Here is a 21,451-nt window from a genome sequence, read left to right as displayed (position 1 = left end):
TGCAAGATCCCTGCCTTTCAACAGACACAGAAGGACATATAACAGATAAAACGTTTCACTTGACAATGTCTCAGTTTGTTTTCTGTGTAATTAAATAACTAAGACTGTGTAACTCATGATAAAATGTGTTTCTAGAGTTGGGAAATCCAAGAGTAAATGTGTATATTAATGTGTGCAGAGTAGCAAGGGAAGGCTGTGTGGGCAGACACATTTGGAAGGATGGGATGTTAGTCAAGAAACTTCCAGCTGTAAAGGACAGAAGTCAGCTCAAGCACTTTGACCAAAGTTAAGTTTAATTTGCAACAAATTGAGTATTCTAGGAGAGGAGCTTTACTTTAGGCCTGGGGATATTGTGGGACCCAAACAAGGCCATTGTCTCTTTCTCTCTCTTCCCTCCCATTGTCCTTCACCCCTTACAGTAAATAGCCATTCATTCTTTGGTGTTGCCCATTCTACCCAGTCAACCTTCTTCCCACATGATGGGAATAATGACCATTAAGACATCCACTTCCCAGCCTTTCATCCCTGTGGCCCAACATGCAAAACCCTTTCCATCACTTTAGATAGAAACATTCCAGGCGTGGACCCTGATGGACTGGATCCATACCTGTAGCTACCACTTCTTAACCAGGAGACTAAGCTCTGTGGCTTGAACATTTGAGGCTCATTTGTCGGAAACTTAATCCTCAAATCCATATGTGAATTGTATTTGGAGGTGCAGTCATTGGAGATAATTGGGATTAGATGCAGTTGTGAGGGTGGGAGCCTCCTGAAGGGTTTTGTGGTTTTGTGAGATCAGGAATAGCGACCCCAACCTAGCATGCTTGCTCCATCCCTCCATATAATAATGCAGAATGAAGCCTCTCCCAAGGAGCTGAGACCAAGATGCCTTTGGACTTCTCCACTTCCAGAACAGCAAGCCAAACACAATGTTATTCTTTCTGAATGAAAGGTGTTTTGCTATGGAAGCAAAAACAGACTAGATCACTAGGGTACCAAAGATAGTAGGAGTGGCTTACCATAGATCATTCCATGCTTAATTCTGGGACCTAGAGATAAGAGCAGTTATCCAAAGGAAGTGGAAGTGCTGACAAAAGAAAAATAATACTATGTTCCTCAAGTAGGATGAGTCAATGAGGCCAACCGCCTCTCATATCACCTATAGAATCTGAACTCCCGGCACTAAGAGGCCAAGATTTTGCACCAAGTAAGTGGTTGTGGATAATGGTCTGTTCTAGATCATCTTTTGAGTGTCTTGTCATTCTGATTATTCTAAGAGAGGACTTGCCTAATGCCAGTGTGTTCAAAGATGGTGGCTGTAATGTTAACTGAGGGTTATGATGGTGGGTTTGTGTAGGTTGAGGGAGTCTAACAAACACAGCACTGTGATACAGGATAATGCCAGAAAAAGAGCTTATTTTGCAGGGGCAGGAGATCTATGATAACTCTTCATTTGGCTGAAACTAAAACTGCTCTTTATATATATATATTACTTTTACTAAAATATGGGGCTGCTGTTAGCAGGCAGCTTTTTTGAATAGAGACATGAATTCAAATATTTTAAAATCAGAGGAGCCCAGGGAGGCCCAAGAGCAGTTAAAGAGCTGAGATCTTTTGTGGTGCTCCACTTCACCTTCCCTTCTGGGGCTGGCAGTGGTATTAGCAGGAGTGAACATGTTTCACAAACTTGACTTTTAATATATTTTTACTCACCACATTGTTTTTTTAATGCACAGTGGAGAGCAAGGACAAACGTAGCCCTACTCTCAAACTTCATGGATGGGTACAGTTTTGTTCAGGGTGATTCGTAGATAAACCACATGGTAGTTGGGGCAAGGGAAGTGTTGTGTTAGGCACTTTCTATAATCATGTGACCCAGGAACTGTGACATCCAAAAAGCAGCATCATCTGGAATCTCATGGGGTGCTTAGGCCTCCTCCTAGAACTGCCCAAACAGAATTTGTGTTCTAACAGGAGCACTGCACACTGAAGTCTGAGGAGCAGCCTCTCAGAAGACTGCGTTGCAACCTGAGTGTTGAGAAATGCTTGTGCAACTGGAACCATCAATGATGGTCATGGATGAAGCAGCGCAGGGGGTTGAATGTATTCCTAGAGGAACATGAGGGTTCCTTTAGCAGTGCTCTCCACTGTGCATTAAAAAAACAATGTGGTGAGTAAAAATATATTAAAAAGTCAAGTTTGTGAAACATGTTCACTCCCGCTAATACCACTTCCAGTCTCAGAATAAAGGACTGGTCCCAGAAGGGAAGGTGAAGTGGAGTGCCACAAAAAGGTGCAGGAGAAGTTTCCAGAAAGGTGTTGTGGTCTAAGTTAGGGCCAAATATTTATTTCCTAGATTCTTGTCTCTTACTTAAAAAAGCATTGTAAGCACAGGCACAGACATGGCTTAAGCAAGTGGTGAAGTTTATTCAGAGGCTGAGGAACACAAACAAACGTGGGCCACATTCAGGGAGAGTGAGGCAGAAAATGGAAGGGTAAGGAAGAGAGACTGCTGCCTCTTGTTCTCCCAGTCAGCCAGCAGGGAGCAAGAGAGTAAGCGGGTACACAGCCAGAGCTGGAGAGTGTGGGAGGTGGAGAGAATTGAATGAAAAAGTGTGCAGCCCAGAGCCCCTCCCCAGCACAGGCTTTTATGAGGCTTGAGAGGGACGTGGCTAGATAACCACACAGCACCACTCTCCCACGTACCAGATAATGACTGAGTATGCACTCTGATGCACCGGCGGGCACAATGTATGACACAGGCAGTGGAGATGCAGTTTCCAGCTTGTGACCCTGCACTAGCTACTGCCTAGACTGTATCAGTACACCATCACCTTCTTAACAACAAGGAGAAGGACATAACAGGTAAAGCCACCTCCTGCATTACAGGCATCCCCATAAGGGTGGGGACTCCTTCACGCCCTAGCTCCTGCTAACCCTGGCCCTAGTGTTTGGGCTCCCTCACGCCACCCTGCTACACACATGGGACATGCAGAGGAAGTTCTGGTTTCGTTCAGAGCTGTTGGGGCCCTTAGGGAAGTGCAAGAGCACATGGGATCTCTCTCTCTCTCTTGTTCTCGCTGTAACTCTAATTTCAAATAAATAAAAGTCTGAGAGTCAGAGAGAGAGAGAAGGAGGAAGAGAAGAAGAGGAAGCAGCAGCAGCAGCCACAGCAGCAGGAGGAGCTAGCTAGACTAAGGGTTGAGGAGAAGTGAGCCTTAACATCAGAGGAACCACAAGCACAAAGTCCTGAGACAAAAAAAAAAAAAAAAAAACTACAAGTTCAAGTTGCATTTTTTAAAAGGTTTTACAAACTTTTAGCATCAACCAAAGGGGATTTAAACACAAAATCTCAATGGTTATCAGTCTTTGGGGAGAAGAAATAATCAGATTCTTAGATTTCTGTGCTTTCTCTGAGCCCTCCATGGTTCATTTTTGCATTCTGTGTTCCGGGAATTAATAGATAAGGGGGCGGGGGCGTGGAGATAGGGAAACCAATGAAACAAAAATAAATGTGCAGTTATAAACAGAAAATGCCTATCAAGTGTGCTGTGATGGAGAATAAAGCAGGAAACTGCGAGAAGGGTCCCCAGAGCCAACCAGCGCATCCCTGTTCATCACGGTGGGATGGTACACTTCCCCATTCCCTCAAAACCATCCCTTCTCAACTCGCTGATGGCAATAGGAAAGGACTCTCAGCTGCGAACTTCAGGTGGCAAACAACCTCCTGACTCTGACAGTCCTGCTTCCGGAAAGAACTTATCTCCAAGTTACTCTTGGGAGTTGGCCCATTCCCGGTATGTTCCAAGTGTGACACCCATTTTGCTGTTAGGAAGAGCAGCGAAGAGACCAGGGAACCCGCCATTGCTTTCACTGCAATGAATGAGACAAGACTTTGTGGAAAAAACTCACAGCCACCAAGAGGCCTTGGTGCGTGCGGGTCCGATTTTGCATGACCATTCGGTCCCTCGGGTCCCTCGCCTGGGAACCTTGTATGCCTGGGTCTGGCTGCCAGCTTGCCCAGGGGGAAGTATTTGAGCGTGGGACTGCGAGAAGCGGCTTGTAAACAGAGCCGGGCCGTGCCGGTCAGCGGCCGGGAGCGCTGTCACCGTGAGGTGGGCACGCTGTCCACGCCGATGCCCCGCAGGGCGTAGACTGCAGGTCGGGCCGGTGGAGGGCAGGAGCCTCCGGGTGAGCGTCCGCCGGCTCCGGGGGGCCGGCAGCGTGCGGGGGAGGGGCGGGCTCGGGGCTCCCCGGGGCTCGGGGATGATGCAGGTGCCCCAGGGACCGGGCGCTGGACCGCCCTGCAGTGGGCGGCGGGTGAGGGGAGCTGCCCCGAGGCTGGCCTGCTGATGGCTGCGGACCGAGCGGGAAGCCGTGGAAGCGGGCCGGCTCGCGCTGCGCGTTGTTGCTCGCGCCTCAGCAGAGCCCACCTCAAGGCGGGGGGCTCCCAGAGAAACAGTGATTGTTCTTTCTATCGGCTCTACCCGCGTGTCAGGTAGAGTGACTGGCATCACATGACCGATGACAAGGATGCTTTGGTCTTATGTAGCAGGATTATGAAGCAAAAATGTCAGGAGAAGGAAACCGCCTATCCCCCTCCGCCCTGCTTCAGAGAACTAGTACTGAGATACAGAGCCAAAGGACAAATTGACATTGGCCTAGGTATAAGTGCAATATAATATCAAACGAATTTTATAATATCAAACGAATTTTGCCAGGCTAAACAAATTAAACTATGATATTATAAACTTATTGGTGCATATTTTTCTTTCCCCTCCTCCCTTAAAGAGCTAAACACTTGATTTTATTTATGTTTTAATTTCAGTAATCATGGTGACTATGATTTGCATTTGTAAGCTATTTTGTAAATACTTCATGTAAATTACAATTGGTATACTTAAAATTGGTCTACTAGGCAGTTCTTGCTTTGCTAATGTCAAGAAAATGCATTAGCAAAAATAGGGGTATCTGTACAGTCTAAAAGATGCTTCTAACTTTTTGTTAGGAGACAAGTATCAAGTTAAATTACACAGAGATGTGTTTTTAAATTGTGCATATCAAAGATATGACATTAATGCCTGATGAGTTTGTCTTTACAATGAATGTTTGTTGCGATGATCTCAGTCGTAGCAAGCAGCACAAAGCCAGACTGCTTCAGTTTGCATTTCTGCTTGGCCAAGGCCTGCTGTGCAACCTTGGTTAGTAGACTTAGCCTTGCAGTTTTCTGATCTGTAGAATGGGAATAATAACTCTATTGATGGTATTAGGAGAATTGAATGAGTAAAAATATGCTGAGAACAGTGTATACCATTGGATAATTTGATAATTACCATATACATGTTTGTTAGTAAATAGATAAGTATGCCAATGGGAAAGGTAGAATGCTGGTTCCCAGTGGCTGGGCGAGGGAGGGGTTGTTAGTCATTGAGTGGGTAGAGAATTTCAGTTGTGCAGTTTGAAGAGTTCTGGAGTTTGGCCTGTACAAACCAAGTGAATCTGCTTAATGGAACTGTACTTAGAAATGATGAAGGTGATAGATTTTAGGTGATGTGTATTCTGCCCACAATCAAGCGTTTTAAAGTATCAATGTTAGTAATAGTGTATTCCAGATCTTTAGTAATAATAACACACAGATGCCAGAGTGTCCTTTGCCCTGCTGATAGCTCCTGCCAGTAGCCAGTGAGATTCTTTTATTTAGCAGATTGATGCCATTGAGGTTTTATTTTTACATTTAGGGTTTCCTAACTTTTAACCATTTTCATTTTATATGTAGGGTTTTATGCACATATACTATTTTTCTTCAAAATAGGAATATTATTAATAGCACAAAGTATGGCTTCATGACAGTGACCATAAAGTGGGAAAAGATGGGTATATTATCATGTAAATCACTGCGGCAATATTAACTACCTACCAAATAATATGGAATCCACACAATTTTTAAAAATTTTTAATGATTTGAAAAGCAGAGTGACAGAGAGACAGAAAGAGAGAGAAGCAGAGGTCTTCCATCCTCTGGTTCATTGCTCAGAAGGTCACAACAGCTGGACCTGGGAGCCAGGAACTTGCCGGAGCAGGAACTCCATCTCCATCTCCCTTGTGAGTGGCAGCAGCCCCAGTGCTCCTGCTATTTTCCATTAGCAGGGAACTAACTGGATTAGAAGTCAAACATCTTCCAGCGCGGTGGCCTAGCGGCTAAAGACCTCGCCTTTAATGGACGCTGGTTCTAATCCCAGCAGTCCCGCTTCACATCCAGCCCCCCTGCTTGTGGCCTGCAGTAGAGGACAGCCCAAAGCCTTGGGACCCACGTGGGAGACCTGGAGGAAGTTCCTGGCTCCTGGCTTTGGATCGGCACAGCACCGGCCATTGTCGTCACTTGGGAAGTGAATCATCGGATGGAAGATCTCTCTCTCTTCTCTCTGCATATCTGACTTTCCAATAAAGATAAATAAATCTTAAAAAAAAAAAAAGAGTGGAGCGTTTAGGGTGTGCTCTGGCACTCCACTAGGGGAGACCAAGGCCTCAAGAACCAGCTTAACCCACTGTACCTCAACGCTGGCCCTTTCACATGATTTTTATACTCTGTTTATGTCAACTTTCACAACTAAGCGAAAACATGTGATATTTATCTTTCAGGGTTTGACTTACTTTACTTCACATAATGATCTCCAGTTCCAACTATTTTGTTGTACATGTTAGAATGTCATGTGACTGAGTAGTATTCCAGCGTATATACCACAGTTTCTTTATTCAGTCATTAGCTGGTGGACATCTTTATTAGTTTCATATCTTTACATTATGAATATGGCTGCTGTAAGCATGGGAAGGCAGGTATCTCTTTCATATGCTGACTTCATTTCCTTTGGATATAGTCCCAGAAGTAAGATTGCTGCATCATAAGGCAGGTCCATTTTTAGTTTTTTAAGAATATTCATACTGTTTTCCATAATGACTGTATACTTTGCATTCCCAGTAGCCTTATGTTAGGATTTCCTTTTTTTAACAACTTTTCCATTGTGTAATATGTTTTGATTTTTGCATAGGAGCATTGTAACTGGGGTGAGGTGATACTTCATTGTGTTTTTCATTTGCATTTCTCTGATATAAGACTGAACAGTTTTTATGCGCTGTTAGCCAATTATATTTTTTCTTTTGGAAAATGCTTATTAATATACTTTGCCTGCTTTTTTTTGTTTAAGATTTATGCGTTTTACTTGAAAGTCAAAGTTACAGTCAGAGAATCTTCCATCTATGAGTTCACTCCCCAAATGGCCACATTGCCAGAGCTGCACCAGTCTAAAGCCAAGAGCCAGGTGCCAGGAGCTTCCTCTGGGTCTTCCATGTTGGTACAGAAGGCCAAGTACTTGGGCCATTCTCTGCTGTTTTCCCAGGTCTTTAGCAGGGAGCAAGATCAGAAGTGGAGCAGCTGGAATTTGAACCAGTGCCCGTATGGGATCCGGTACTATGGGGGAGGAGATGAGCATGCACACCATGCCTGGCACCATTTGCCTGCTTCTTAACTGGATTGTTTGTTCTGTTGAGTTTCTTGAGCACCTTATATATTCTGGATATTCACCCTTTATCAAATGCATTGTCTGCAAATCTTTTTTTTCCCATTTTGTTCACTTTGCTAATTGTTTCCTTGCTGTGCAGTAAGTTAACTTGACATAATCCAATTTCTCCATGTTACTTTATTATTATTATTTTGATATTGGTTGAATGGAATCCAGTGTAATGACCTCTGGTCTCAAGGTTTCTTCATTGAAGGAGCACTTGCTTTGTTCAGGGAGTTAACACTGTTTTTTTTAAACCTCAGTCAGCATTTTATTACTGCCCATTGCTTCTTAGTATATTGGGAATGAATTCCTGGGACAAACGGTAAGAACAAGGGAGAAATTTTTCCTTTTTTCCCCATTTTTTTATTACATTTTTGAAAATCTTTACATAGTTAATTAGGGTAAAAAGTTCAAGGGCTATAGGAAAGTGGGTAAGACTATTATTTCCATATTGTTTCCTTCATGTATCTGAGGTTTAAAGGGGGATATTGAGGGAGAAGCCCCACCCAGTTTCCCACCCACCCAAGGTCCCGGATGTGGGGCATACTCTGAGATTCTTGCTCAAGTGGTTTTGATAGTTCACCAGTTATGAATCGCTGCCAATCTCGCCATTCCAAGCACGATGAGGTAGTTGAAGAATCCACTGATTGACATAGTCCATCATAGAGTCTCCGTTTGCCTGTATTTAGCTGCCAACATATATCTGAGGTGGTTGAATTGACTTGTTCTGTCTTCTGTCTTTTCTTGGTTAGGGTTCTAAATCCGGCAGTTCAGTTGGAGGGATCCCCAAAGAAACTTCATCAGAGGTGATCCCAACCAGATTCTTGTATGTACTAGCAAGTACAGGGCCCGGCACGTTCCATCGCCCTGATCAGCTGGTGGTTGCAATTGCTGGGCTGGTTCTGTTTTCAGCCCTGACTTCCACTGGAACCAATGGGTGTTGCAGTCCAGCCTGGTTCTGCCCAGCACACACTCGGCCCTCACATAAACCAGTGGGAGCTACAGCCTAATCGGAGCAACCCACAATAACCCCCACCAGACCTGCCCCCTACCCTGGTTTGCCAGTCTGTGTAGCAGACTAGTCCAGTCTGTCCCACATCCCATTTGGCTCTTGTACATGTCAGTGGGTATTAAAGCCTAGTACCATCTAACCAGCTCAACCATCCAGTCCTCATGGATGTTGTTGGGAGCCTCTCTGTCTAGCCAGCCCAGCCCCTGTCCTGGTTTTCATGCCTTCCCATGGGAGTGGTAACCCAAGAGGGAGGTGCCCAGTATTTCCCTCCCAGGCCTCTCCCACTCCTGGATTATGCACTCTCCAGGTGGTTCTGTGATTTGACTTGACAGAATTAGCCCCCAGTGCCAGCTGATGCTGTGGCTATGCCCAAACAATCTTCACCCACTCTAATTTTGTTTGCAGCAGTAGGAATAATCAGTCCAGCCTGGCTTTTTCCTGATCTAGTCCACAGGAGGCCCACAGGTGTTGTAGCCCTGCTTAGTCTAGTCTGCCCCCATCCCAGCTCATGCTCTCCAGTGGGAATAGCTGTCCAGCAAGGGAACCACCCTTTATTCCCCTGCCAGCTCACCCCCTCTGTTGCTGGTTCTCACACAGGCTGGTTGGGCGCTGTGTTCACATCAGTACAGGCAACCTCACCTTGACCTTCCATGTATTGTGCACTGGTTTTTGTCACGACTGAACATGGCTCGACCCACACTCTGTTCTGGTGCTTGGATTGGCCAGTGGATGGCGTGAACAGATTCAGCCTGGACTTCTCCTGACTCATGCCAAATGTATACTAGTGGGAAACTTTCCATGGCCTGTTCTGGGCTGTTTCCTATCATGTTTCTTGCGCTTACCTGCCAGGTCTGTGTCCTGCCAGAGTTGCCCAGGCTCTTCCATCAGAACCTCTCCCAATGCCAGATTTTGCGTGTCCATGAGCCAGTCCTACTCAGTTCACCTCCTGTCCTAGCAGGAACAGTGGCTTTTCCTGACTGGCCTTCAACCCAATCTGATCCTTGCTGTTGGATTTTTCAGCCCAGCCAAGACTCGTCTATACCCACATATGGCTCACACATGGCTCAGAAGGGGTTGAGACCTAGCCTAGTCCGTCCCCCATCTACCCAGGTCCTCCAGAGCACCAGAGGGTGTTGGAGTCTGGCCCGGCACTTGGTGCATCCAGTCCCAGTCCACACTTGTGCCAAAAGAGACTACAACCATATCCTGATTAAAATGCAGCCCCCATTTCAGGCCACGCACCCCTTGGTGAGAGCTCAACCCAGATAGGTTTGTCTCCTTAGTTCCCCAACTGAGCTTGTTTCCAGCCATAGATCACGCTCATGCCAGTGGTAGCTCTGACTCAGCTTGGCTCAGCCCCTCACCTGTCCCGACCTCTGCCTTAGACGCTGTGGCTTAGTGAGGAACGGGGCCCTCACAAACTAGTAGGTACAAGACCCTAGCTCAGCATGACCTATACTCCATCCTGATTTCTAGTTTCACTTGTGGGCTAAGGTTTGCTCAGTCCTGCCCAGTACACCCTGTTCCGTTACCAAATCACACATTGGCCAGCTGTTGGAGCTACTTTTCCTTGCTTGTCCGACCCCCGGGTCTGGATCACATGTTCACCAGAGGGAGCTATGACTCACCAGGGGAGTTTCCCAAGTTCCTCCACTTGATCCACTCCCAGACCCCGTTCTTATACATGCCATTGGGTTTTAGGCCAGTGCCCAGCGCAGTCTTGCCTTCCATTTGGCCTTGTATGAGCTGGTGGACGTCGTACCCCGACCTACTCCACACCCTATTCAGGATGCACATTTGGGTGCTGCTGCCTTGACCATTCCAGACTGTTGTTGGTTCCTTTACCTGTGATTGATGGCAGGCTCTTTGGTCACACCTAGCTTAGTCCATTATCACCCCAACTCTTGAGCTAACCAGAAGGGCTAGAATTTCCAGAGGGTTTGGCCCACACATCCCCCACAGAATCTACCCCCAGATAAGGTTCTCGAGTGCTAGTTAATGTCATGGCCATGCCTAATGTGACCCGTCTGCATGATCTATCATCATGTCAGGTAATAGGATATGATCCTGTTAGAGAAGCCCTGAGCCTTAGCTTTTGCATGGACTGGTGTTCGGTGGTCAGCATTGTTCAGTGATTATAAGGTCTTGAAAGGAAGAGTTACTCTGTCATTGGGAATCTTTAGGATTGATTCACATCCCAGAGGCACAGTGGGTTCAATGTGGAGCCACCTTAGCAGCGATTCAAAGAATCAAAACCCCAGAGCTCCCGGCTGGTGGCCAGAAGGTGGAGCCTGGCGCCAAGTGGTGCACTGGCTGCCTGGGGACAGCTCACCACGTATATGCAGTGGCTGGAGTCAGGGATCAGAGAATGGAGACGCTCCGGCCTGGCACCCACCCGCAGCCAGCAGGCTGCCAGAAGTTTCAACTCACAGGCCCAAGGTTGCCCCCTCCCCAATCTCATCCACCAGGGAGCAGCCCCTGGAGCCCAGGCAAGCCCAGAGACAGCTCACCACATGTATGTGGTGGCTGGAGACAGGGATCCAAGCATAGAGATGCTCTGGCCTGGCACCCACCTAACACTTTAAAAAAAATATTTTTTCGTTAAAGATTTGTTTATTTCACTTGAAAGTCATAGTTACTGAGAGAGGGAGAGACAGAGATAAGAAGGGAGGGAGGAGGAAGGGAGGGAGGGACAGATAGAGAGAGAGAGAGATACCTTCCATCTGCTGGTTCACTCCCCAAAGGCTGCCGTGGCAAAAGCTGATTTGAAGCTGGGAGCCAGGAGCTTTTTACGAGTCTCATGTGAGTACAGGGGTCCAAGGCATTGGGACATCTGCTGCATTCCTAGCCATTAGCAGGGAGCTGGATTAGAAGTGAGGCACCTGGGACATGAACCAGCACCCACATGGAATGCTGGTGCCACAGGTGGGGAATTAGCCTGATGTGACAACTTGCCAGCCTCTGTCTAGTTCATCTTTTATTGCCCATAGTTTTTGGAATCTTACCCAAAACATCCTTGCCTTAGGTTAATGGCTGGTTGTATTTCTCTCATGTTCTCTAGTAGTTTGGTAGCTTCAGGTCTTAAATTTGGTTGCTTAATCTATTGTGGGTTGATTTTTGTATGTGATGTAAAGCAGGGTTCTTGCTTCAAACTTCTTCCTGTGGAATCCAGTCTCCCTTATCATTTGTTGAAGAGATTGTCATTTCTTCAGGGAATATTTTTAGCATGTTTGTCAAAGATTAGTTGGTTCTAGAAGAGTGGATTTATTTCTGAAGTTTCTTATTGGTCTATATGCTTATCTTTATGTCAATACCATGCAGTTTCAATGATTGTAACCTTGTAGTAAGCTTTGAAATATGGCATTGTGACCAGACCACTTAGACTTAATCATAAGAAGCAGAAATAAATGTTAAATCAATACCTAAGACTCCATGGCTGGCAGAATTCTAAAATATTGCTGCACCAAGTTGCTCCCCCAAATCCATGGGAGCTGTATGTATATGTGATAAGGTGTCACTCATTATATTCTGTTACATCACATGGTTGAATTTAAGAGAGGGAAATTATCTATCTGGACCAAATCTTATCACAGTACCCAGAAGAGTGGACAGTTTTCTGTAGGAAATCAGAGATGGGAAATGTGAGAAGGATTTGACATGTTACTGTGCTTCAAAGATGTAGAGGATAGTTGCGAAGCAATCCAGACACTGTTGAGGAACACTGCAGAGCTGATGTGGCCGAGGGTGGCCTATGGCTGACAGGGGACAGGAATGGCAGTCTTAGGGCTCAGACTACAAGGAACCAGATTCTGCCATCCACCCAGGTGAGTTTGAAGCTAGACTCTTTACCAGAGTCTCTAGGTCTTCCTAATACACTGGGGACACCAGAGCCGAGAACCCACCCAAGCCTTCCTCAATTTGTAGCCTTCAGAACTTAAAGGCAGCAGATGAGTGGGGTTTTTTTTATGATTTATTAATTTTTATTGGAAAGGCCGATTTACAAACTTACAGAGACAAAGATCTTAACATCCGCTGGTTCACTCCCAACTGGCCACAACGGCTGGAGCTCAGCTGATCTGAAGCCATGGGCCAGGGACCAGGAGTCAGGAACCTTCTCCAGGTCTCCCATGAGGGTGCAGGGTTCCAAGACTTTGGGCCATCTTTGACTGCTTTCCTAGGCCACAAGCAAGGAGCGGGAAGGGAAGTGGAGCAACTGGCACCCAAATGGGATCCTGGGCATCCAAGAAGAGGACTTTAGCCACTAGGCTACTATGCTGGGCCCAGATGAGTGTTATTTTCAGCTACTAAGCTCATGGGTATTTGTTTTGCAGGAGTAGACAACTGGTAGAGATTCTAGTTAATTGTACAAAATAGAACACTGATACAGGCTCTAGATTATTTGTATAAAATAAAACTAATTGATACACTTATGTTTACATTCATCAAAGAAATGAAAATTAAGACACAATTCCAGAGTGCTGTTTTCCCAGCTCTCAAATTAACATACATTTCTAAAGGTTCTAATTGTGCAAGTCATTTATACTCTGTCCAAATCAGGCATACTGTGAAATGTGCACACCCTTGTAACCTTACTGAGAAAGCATTGGCCAAATGTATAACAGGCTTCAATAAATGTATCTACCTTTTGGCTCAGTACTTCTAGGATTCTGTCCAAAGGTACTTGTAAAAAATATACATGTATGTATACTATATATATATATATATATAACATATACAATATTTAACGTAAAAAGCCTTTATTTGGGGGACACAGGATCTAGTCAGACAGACCAAACCCCATGTCATCGCCTGACTCCTCCGACTCCTGTTTCTTCCTCTCTTGCTTCTCTGTTGCCGCAGGGGCCAGAGGAGCCGGAGGCAGCAGACACGGCCACAGCCCTGCCGGTAGCACACTGGCCTGCTTGCCAATGCCCTGGGCAATCGTGTCCTGGATGTGCTTCCCATTGAGCTCACTGATGACCTTGTTGAGCCACTAGTTGTCTGCTTCGATGTCCATGCTGTCCAGTATCTTCTTGATGTCCTTGGCGCTGGGCGAGGCATTGCCCCTGAGGGTGGTCAGCGGGCAGGTGATGTATAGCACATAACAGCAGAAGCCTCCCTCATGCTTGAGTCTTTAGGGGCATCTGTGGTGAAAAAGTCCTTATGGGAAATATTTTTAAAGTTAATGTTCAGGGCTTCACACAATGGTTCAGTGGCTAAATCCTTGTGTTGCTGGGATCGCCGGTTCATGGCCCAGCTACCCCATTTCCCATCCAGCTCCCTGCTGGTGGCCTGGGAAAGCAGTAGAGGACGGCCCAAAGCATTAGGACCCGGCACCCACGTGTGGGCTTGAAAGAATCTCCTGGATCCTGGCTTTGGATCGACTTGGCTTTGGCTTGCAGGCACTTGGGGAGTGAACCAGTGGACAGAGATCTTTCTCTCCTTCCCTCTGTAAAATATACCTTCCCAATAAAAAAAATTATAAAAAAAATTAATGTTCTCTGGTCAATATAGCCTTGTTGAAAAAAGTTAAGTATTGGCAATAGCCTAAATGCCCAACAGCATAGAAACAATTAAGTTATTGTATCATCAAAAATAGAGTGTTAGTACAGTTATTAACAAGGATATTTATGAAGAGGATTACTAGTATTATCAGTTTTTACTAAGTAGGGGGAAGGGCATATGATATAGAACTCTGTTTATAGTATGCTTCAACTGTGCTTTTTTTTTTTAAACAACACAGGGAAAGAGTTGGAAAGGTAAAATAGGGCAGTGTTTTTTTCTTATTGGAGAATGAATAACTTTTTTATTTTGCCTTTTGTTCTTCTTTATAGTTTCAAAATGTTGAACAATGAACTTGTACGTTTTTTGTCATCCCAAAAGTCAATAAACAATGCTATAAAAGCTGTCTACATGGTAGAGAGTACAATGAATTTAAGACATTATGTAGTCAGATAATAGAGATGATAAATCCATAATTTAAATGTGTGGCAAGGTAATTTAAAATAACATAATAGCAAATGTTAGTGGAAAGATTGGAAATAAAGTTTGCTCAGATTTCTCAGTAAGGTCATCAGTGAAAGCTTCACGCTGGAAGGATCCTTGGACATCATATAGAAGCAATGGAAGAAGACCCAAGGTTGAGTTTTCCCAAAAAGGCTATTTTTCCCTCTTAGATGAATGGATTTAAGCTTTGGTTTATGGACTCACTGCCATTATCCAAGTGAAAAACAAAGAACTGTGAAGAATTTATAGCCATCCTCCATCCGCTTACCCCCCTCCAAAAAAAAAGATGATGAAGAAAAAGAAAGACCTTTGCATGTTTTTGTTAGATGATGACCACCAACCGCCCAGCCGCTGGTGGAATAATATCAGCAAGTTGTTCAAAGTTGTAATGGAAGCTTTGTTGGAAAATCTGCTCCTGGGCCCCCTTTGCGCAGAGCAGAAGGAAGATGGAGGTGAAAAGGGCAGCTGAGATACCTGTCCCAGAGTTTTATACTCCTTTAGACTTGTGGGCTGGCAAAGGGGCTGTCTATGCCCCAACTGTGTATGGAATGTTCATTCAGGTGTGCCATTGGTCGGCTGGAATCCCACCAGGCCGATGACATAACTGGCTCCTGTGGTCCCTCCCATTCTGAACTGAAGTCTGGAGCAGATCAGCCCCTCACCTCCAGTGCCCTGGGTAGCCATCATTCCAGACTCTTGCTAATAGGAAAAGGGGTGACAAAGTCATTCTGGCTGCTACTTCCTGCTGGAGAGAGTCATAGTCCCTAATTGTGGTCCAGAGAGGGCTCTGTGGGCACCGGAATGAGGGATGGAGTAACGGTTGAGAGTGACGCATGAGACTTCGTAGATTTTCTTGTTTGGCGCACCTTGGAAAACAAGTTGTTAATAAAAGACCTATTACTGTTAATGGCATTAGTATAGGCATGAGCCAGGTACTAGGGGGGATTCCTAGATGTTAAAACCTGAACTTTTTGACCATATCAATCCCTTATTGATTGGAGATCTTTTTTTTAAGATTTATTTATTTATTACAAAGTCAGATATACAGAGAGGAGGAGAGGCTGAGAGGAAGATCTTCTGTCCGATGATTCACTCCCCAAGTGAGCGCATCGGCCAATGCTATTCTGATCCAAAGCCAGGATCCAGGAACTTCTTCTGGGTATCCCACACAGGTGCAGAGTCCCAAGGCTTTGGGCTGTCCTCGACTGCTTTGCCAGGCCACAGGCAGGGAGCTGGATGGAAAGTGGAGCTGCCAGGATTAGAACCAGCTCCCTATCTCATCACATGGGGGAAGACACATCATAAAGGAAGTGTGAAATTGGGGAGATATTCCGTTGACTCCCATTACCTGGAAGGAGAGAGAGGAGAGCTGGCCTGAAAAGGAGGCTGGTACAGAACAGATGGTGTCTCTGGATGAAATATACAGCTTTGCCTGTGATGTTGCTGACCCCAGGCCATCCCTCCATAGCGACGGATGCTTTGGGACCTGGGCAGAGTGAAGGGCTTTCTAGCTTGTGGCCCACCATGGTTCTGACCCAGGAATACTTTGTGACCCCCAGGACAGTTCCATTTCTAGTGGCCTGGCTCTTGGCAGAGCTAACAAGATTCTTTGAAAGCCACTTCTATCACTGGCAGCTGGTTGCCTGATCTTCTGTCTTCCCATGTTGCAAGCAGGTGCTACTTGAAGGTAGACTAGCCTTACTAGGTCTCCTAGAGAACAGGTTATGGTATAAAGCTGCATTAATGAGCCTCCTGCTGCCTAGCTCATTATTCTTCCTCTGGGCCCCAGTTAGAGTGAGCCACAGAGGCAGCCTTGGCATGTCAGCCAACAGGATGCTCAGTTCTATCCCTGAATTCCTTAATGGACTGATCTAGGAATTTGTAGTTACGGGCATAGTCCTGATAGTTTTAAGGTAATGCCTACGAGAAGATAATTAGGCTCCTTGGTCTGACAAGTTAACCATCCCTTTAAGGTCTGGGGATCAAACAGTGCAGCCTGTCCCAGTGTCAGAGAGAGAGAGAGAAAGAAGGGAGTGAGGAAAGGAGTTGGAAACACCAGATTAATTGCATAACATCATCAAGTAAAAACTCTCAAATAGAAGTTCTAGAAAAACATTTGCCAAAGGTCTGATGTCTGCTACAAATTTGAAACAAGCACACATTTACAGTTAACCTAAATTGTACATTAGAAAAAGCAATAATATCAATGATAAATATTTAGAAAAATGCTGTAGGCAATTTTAAGGACAATGATCAATTACATTGCACATAAACCATACAAGATGTATTCCTCTCAAAACTTTCATGATTTCCAATTCCTTCTCAACATGCTTTAACCTGGAAATTTTCTGTAAAACAATTGATAAAAACACATGGGTTTACCTCATGGCTTGGAATAATTTAGCAGTGGTTTAGAGCAACCCTATTACAGAACAAACTTAGTAACGGGTTTTTTCTTTTTCTTTCTTTTGATAGACATTAATTAGCTTATCTTTTACCCCACCCCTCTTAGCTAAGGGGTGGGAGTGGGGATGATGAAAGGAAAAAGTGTTAAAGCCAGTCACTGCAGCTGCAGCAGCAGCAGCAGGGAAACAGGCATTTTTGGGGTTAAGTCAGAAGAACCCAAAAGGGAGAGCAGGTTAGGCAGCAGGTGAAAATGGAGAAAGACGAGATGGCAGACAGGGTCCTGCCACATGAAAAAAGGCAAGATGGTGAGCAGGGTACTATCGGGTGGAGGAGAAAGGCAAGATGGTGGACGGGGTCCTACCACATGCAGGAGAAAGACAAGATGGAGGGCCCTGCCACGTAGAGGAGACAGATAAGATGGCAGACAGGATCCTGTCACATAGAGAAAGGCATGATGGCAGATGGGATTCTACCACGTGGAGGAGGGGAGGGGAGCTGGGAAGATAGTGTCAGAACAAGAAGTGGAGAGAAGGGGTTTGGGAACGTGACATCTGCTCAATAGTGAAGAAGATGGAGGAGGAAGGGTCTGAGTGAGGGAAGGTGAACCGGGAAAAATGGAAGGTAGAGAGGTCAGAGAGGTCCGTGGGCAAGGACAGGGGCCCTCTGTGTGGCAGCGAGAATTCACTGCACAGTGGGGAAAAGAAACAACAAGGAGAAGGATGGGATTAACGGGAATAAGGTGGGGCAAGGAATGGGAGTAGAAAGAATAAGGGAGGGGTGGGAGGAGAAGAGTTTGGGAACTTGGTGGAGAAATAAAAGGTGAAACAAAGTGACATTGCAATCCAGGGTAACTCAGGAAGTGAAGCAGGAGTCTGGAAACATGACAGAAGGACCAGGAGCAGAGAAGAGGTGACAGAAGAGGAGGTGAGCTCGGATGATGGTGGAGGGACTTGAGGGGTAACGTACAGAGGCGATGGGCTGAAGGCTCAGAGAAGGACCTGTAAGGAAGCTGGCAGAGGAGGTGGGGAAGGAGAAGGGGCAGTCGGGGTGAGTCCTAAAGGTTCTGGCAGCTCGGAAAAGTCCAAGAAATTCTTGTAAGAAGGGAAGGGCTTCGATTTGGCCAGGAGAACCTGAACCGTGAAACAGGGGAAGCATAGGGAAGGGCAGGACGGGGATTCTTTTTTTTTTTTTTTAAATACGATCTTTACATAGTTAATTAGGGTAAAAAGGTTCAAGGGCTATAGGAAAGTGGGTAAGACTATTATCTCCATATTGTTTCCTTGATGTTTAAAGGGGGTATTAAGGGAGAAGGCCCACCCAGTTTCCCACCTACCCCAGGTCCCGGATGTAGGATATGCTCCGAGGTTCTTGATCAAATGGTTTTGATAGTTCACCAGTTATGAATCGCTGCCAATCTTGCCACTCCAAGCACTATGACGTCTTTGAAGAATCCACTGATTGACATAGTCCATCATAGAGTCTTCGTTTGCCCTGTATTTTGCTGCCAACATATAGCTGAGATGGTTGATTGACTTGTTCTGTCGTCTGTCTTTTCTTGGTTAGGGTTCTGAGTCCAGCATTTCGATTTGGGGAGATCCCCAAAGAAACTTTGAGGTATTCCCAGACCAGATTCTTGTGTGTTCTAGCAAGCACAGGGCCTGGCACAGTCCATTGCCCTGATCAGCTGGTGGTTGCAATTGCTGGGTTGGTTCTGTTTCCACTTCAGACTTCCACTGGAACCAATGGGTGTTGCAGTCCAGCCTAGTTCTGCCCAGCACATACTCAGCCCTTGCATAAAGAAGTGGGAGCTACAACCTAGTTGGAGCAACCCACAATAACCCCCACCAGGCCTGCCACCTACCCTGGTTTGCCAGTCTGTGTAGCAGACTAGTCCAGTCTGTCCCACACCCCATTCCACCCGAGCCCCTGTCCTGGTTTTCATGCCTTCCCATGGGAGTGGCAACCCAAGAGGGAGGTGCCCAGTATTTCCCTCCCAGGCCTCTCCCACTCCTGGATTATGCACTCTTCAGGTGGTTCTGTGATTTGACTTGACAGAATTAGCCCTCAGTGCCAGCTGATGCTGTGGCTATGCCCAAACAATCTTCACCCACTCTAATTTTGTTTGCAGCAGTAGGAATAATCAGTCCAGCCTGGCTTTTTCCTGATCTAGTCCACAGGAGGCCCACAGGTGTTGTAGCCCTGCTTAGTCTAGTCTGCCCCCATCCCAGCTCACGCTCTCCAGTGGGAATAGCTGTCCAGCAAGGGAACCACCCTTTATTCCCCTGCCAGCTCCACCCCCTCTGTTGCTGGTTCTCACGCAGGCTGGTTGGGCGCTGTGTTCACATCCAGTACAGGCAACCTCACCTTGGTCTTCCATGTATTGTGCACTAGTTTGTGTTGCTACCGAACCCGGCTTGACCCACACTCTGTTCTGGTGCTTGGATTGGCCAGTGGATGGTGTGAACTGATTCAGCCTGGTCTTCCCCTGACTCATGCCAAATGTATACCAGTGGGAAACTTTCCATGGCCTGTTCTGGGCTGTTTCCTATCATGTTTCTTGCGCTTACCTGCCAGGTCTGTGTCCTGCCAGAGTTGCCCAGGCTCTTCCATCAGAACCTCTCCCAATGCCAGATTTTGCATGGCCATGAGCCAGTCCTACTCAGTTCACCTCCTTTCCTAGCAGGAACAGTGGCTTTTCCTGACTGGCCTTCAACCCAATCTGGTTCTTGCTGTTGGATTTTTCAGCCCAGCTATGGCTCGTCCATACCCACATATGGCTCACACATGGCTCAGTAGGGGTTGAGACCTAGCCTAGTCTGTCCCACATCTACCCTGGTCCTCCAGAGCACCAGAGGGTGTTGGAGTCTGGCCCGGCACTTGGTACATCCAGTCCCAGTCCACACTTGTGCCAAAAGAGACTACAACCATATCCTGATTAAAATGCAGCCCCCATTTCAGGCCACGCACCCCTTGGTGAGAGCTCAACCCAGATAGGTTTGTCTCCTTAGTTCCCCAGCTGAGCTTGTTTCCAGCCATAGATCACGCTCATGCCAGTGGTAGCTCTGACTCAGCTTGGCTCAGCCCCTCACCTGTCCCGACCTCTGCCTTAGACACTGTGGCTTAGTGAGGAATGGGGATTCAAAAACTTCTATATTTGGAGGCCATTTACCCCGCGCGACAGAAATTACCCAATTCCCTGAGGATCTGAAATTCAAACGTGCCTTTAGCAGGCCATTTGAAGCTGTTGTCCAATACGTGCTGTGGTCAGGCCACGGTGAAAAATGGAGAAGGCATTTTCAGTGTAAGTCCTGGCCCAGACCCAGAGTTTAAAAATTGGCCAGTAAACACCCTAAGGAAAGTTGGGGGTCATGGGCTTGGGACATTTTGTTTCCCATCCTGTCCCAAAAAAGTATCTTTCTGCTAATCTAGACACAAAGAAGGTGTCCCCGCTTTGAAATTCAGACTAGTGGCGAACCTGGTTCCCCATTAGAGGGCCAGTCAAAGGGGGAGTGTCTCATGCCCCATTGAGGGCCCTGGATGGGTGGGAGGTGGTCAGCGACCAGGGCTCAGTACACTGAGGGCTCAGTACAGGCAGACCACGTGTACATGGTTTGGGAGGTCTGCAGGAGGTTGGGGAGTACTTTTTGGGACAGGAGGAGCAGGGCGGAGGGGCTTGCCTCACGTCTGTCACTTCGTTGCCCGCAAAGGCTTGGGGCTGGCAGCTTGGATGTGGGACGAGGAAGAGGGGGCGCTTGTACCTCTTCCTGGGGTTCAGCACCAGATGTTAGATGATGATGTAATGGAAGCTTTATTGGAAAATCTGCTCTTCACATGGCGCAGAAAGATGGAAGCGAAAAGGGAGCTGAGATACCTGTCCCGGAGTTTTATACTCCTCTAGACTTGTGGGCTGGCAAAGGGGCTGTCTGTGCCCCAATTATGTAAGGAATGTCCATTCAGTTGTGCCATTTGTCGGCTGAAATCCCACCAGGGTGATGACATACTGTCTGCTGTGGTCCCTCCCATTCTGGACCGAAGCCTGGGAGACATGCCAGGTCTGGAGCAGATCAAGTCCCTTGCCTCCAGTGCCCTGGTTAGCCATCAGTTATGAGTAGAAATACCAGGCAGGAACTAGGTCAGTAATATCTGTGTTAAAAAACATTCAGTTAAGAATGTGATAAAAATGGCCACCAGTGATGGAGTCCATGCTTTATTTCATGGGTACTACAGCTCATATCAGAAAGTAACAACCTTACTTGGGTCCTGCCACCCATATTGGATACCAAGATGGAGTCCTAGTCCTGGCTTCAGCCTGGCCCAGCTCTGCTGTAGCAGGCCATTTGGGGAGTGAGTCAGCAGATACAAGATCTCCTCTGCTCTTGCTCTTACTCTGTTCTCAGTAAATGAAATAAATATATTTTTAGAAAGTCTTATGTAATTTACTTTGATGCTTTCAAGAAGGTAAAAGCTT

At 46.3% G+C, this 21,451-nt stretch overlaps 1 protein-coding gene across 4 annotated transcripts in view; it reads left to right on the top strand.

Moving 5' to 3' along the window:
- Positions 1-4,094: 4,094 nt before the first annotated feature.
- The window catches only part of PLEKHM3 (pleckstrin homology domain containing M3), a 202,224-nt gene continuing 184,867 nt past the window's right edge, over positions 4,095-21,451 (top strand). Inside the window, exon 1 of one of the 4 annotated variants that reach the window (XM_040984564.1) lies at positions 4,095-4,191. The gene's annotated coding sequence lies outside the window, so the exon portion shown is untranslated. The remainder of the gene's footprint in view (positions 4,192-21,451) is intronic. The other 3 variants (XM_040984565.1, XM_040984566.1, XM_040984567.1) reach the window with 3 other exon arrangements.

The sequence above is a fragment of the Ochotona curzoniae genome, unplaced genomic scaffold, assembly GCF_017591425.1.
Source record: "Ochotona curzoniae isolate NIBS_2020 unplaced genomic scaffold, NIBS_Ocur_1.0 contig_4148, whole genome shotgun sequence".
Classification (NCBI taxonomy): Eukaryota; Metazoa; Chordata; class Mammalia; order Lagomorpha; family Ochotonidae; genus Ochotona; species Ochotona curzoniae.
Note: the sequence above shows the minus strand (reverse complement) of the source record. Positions and strands in the feature narration are given on the sequence as shown.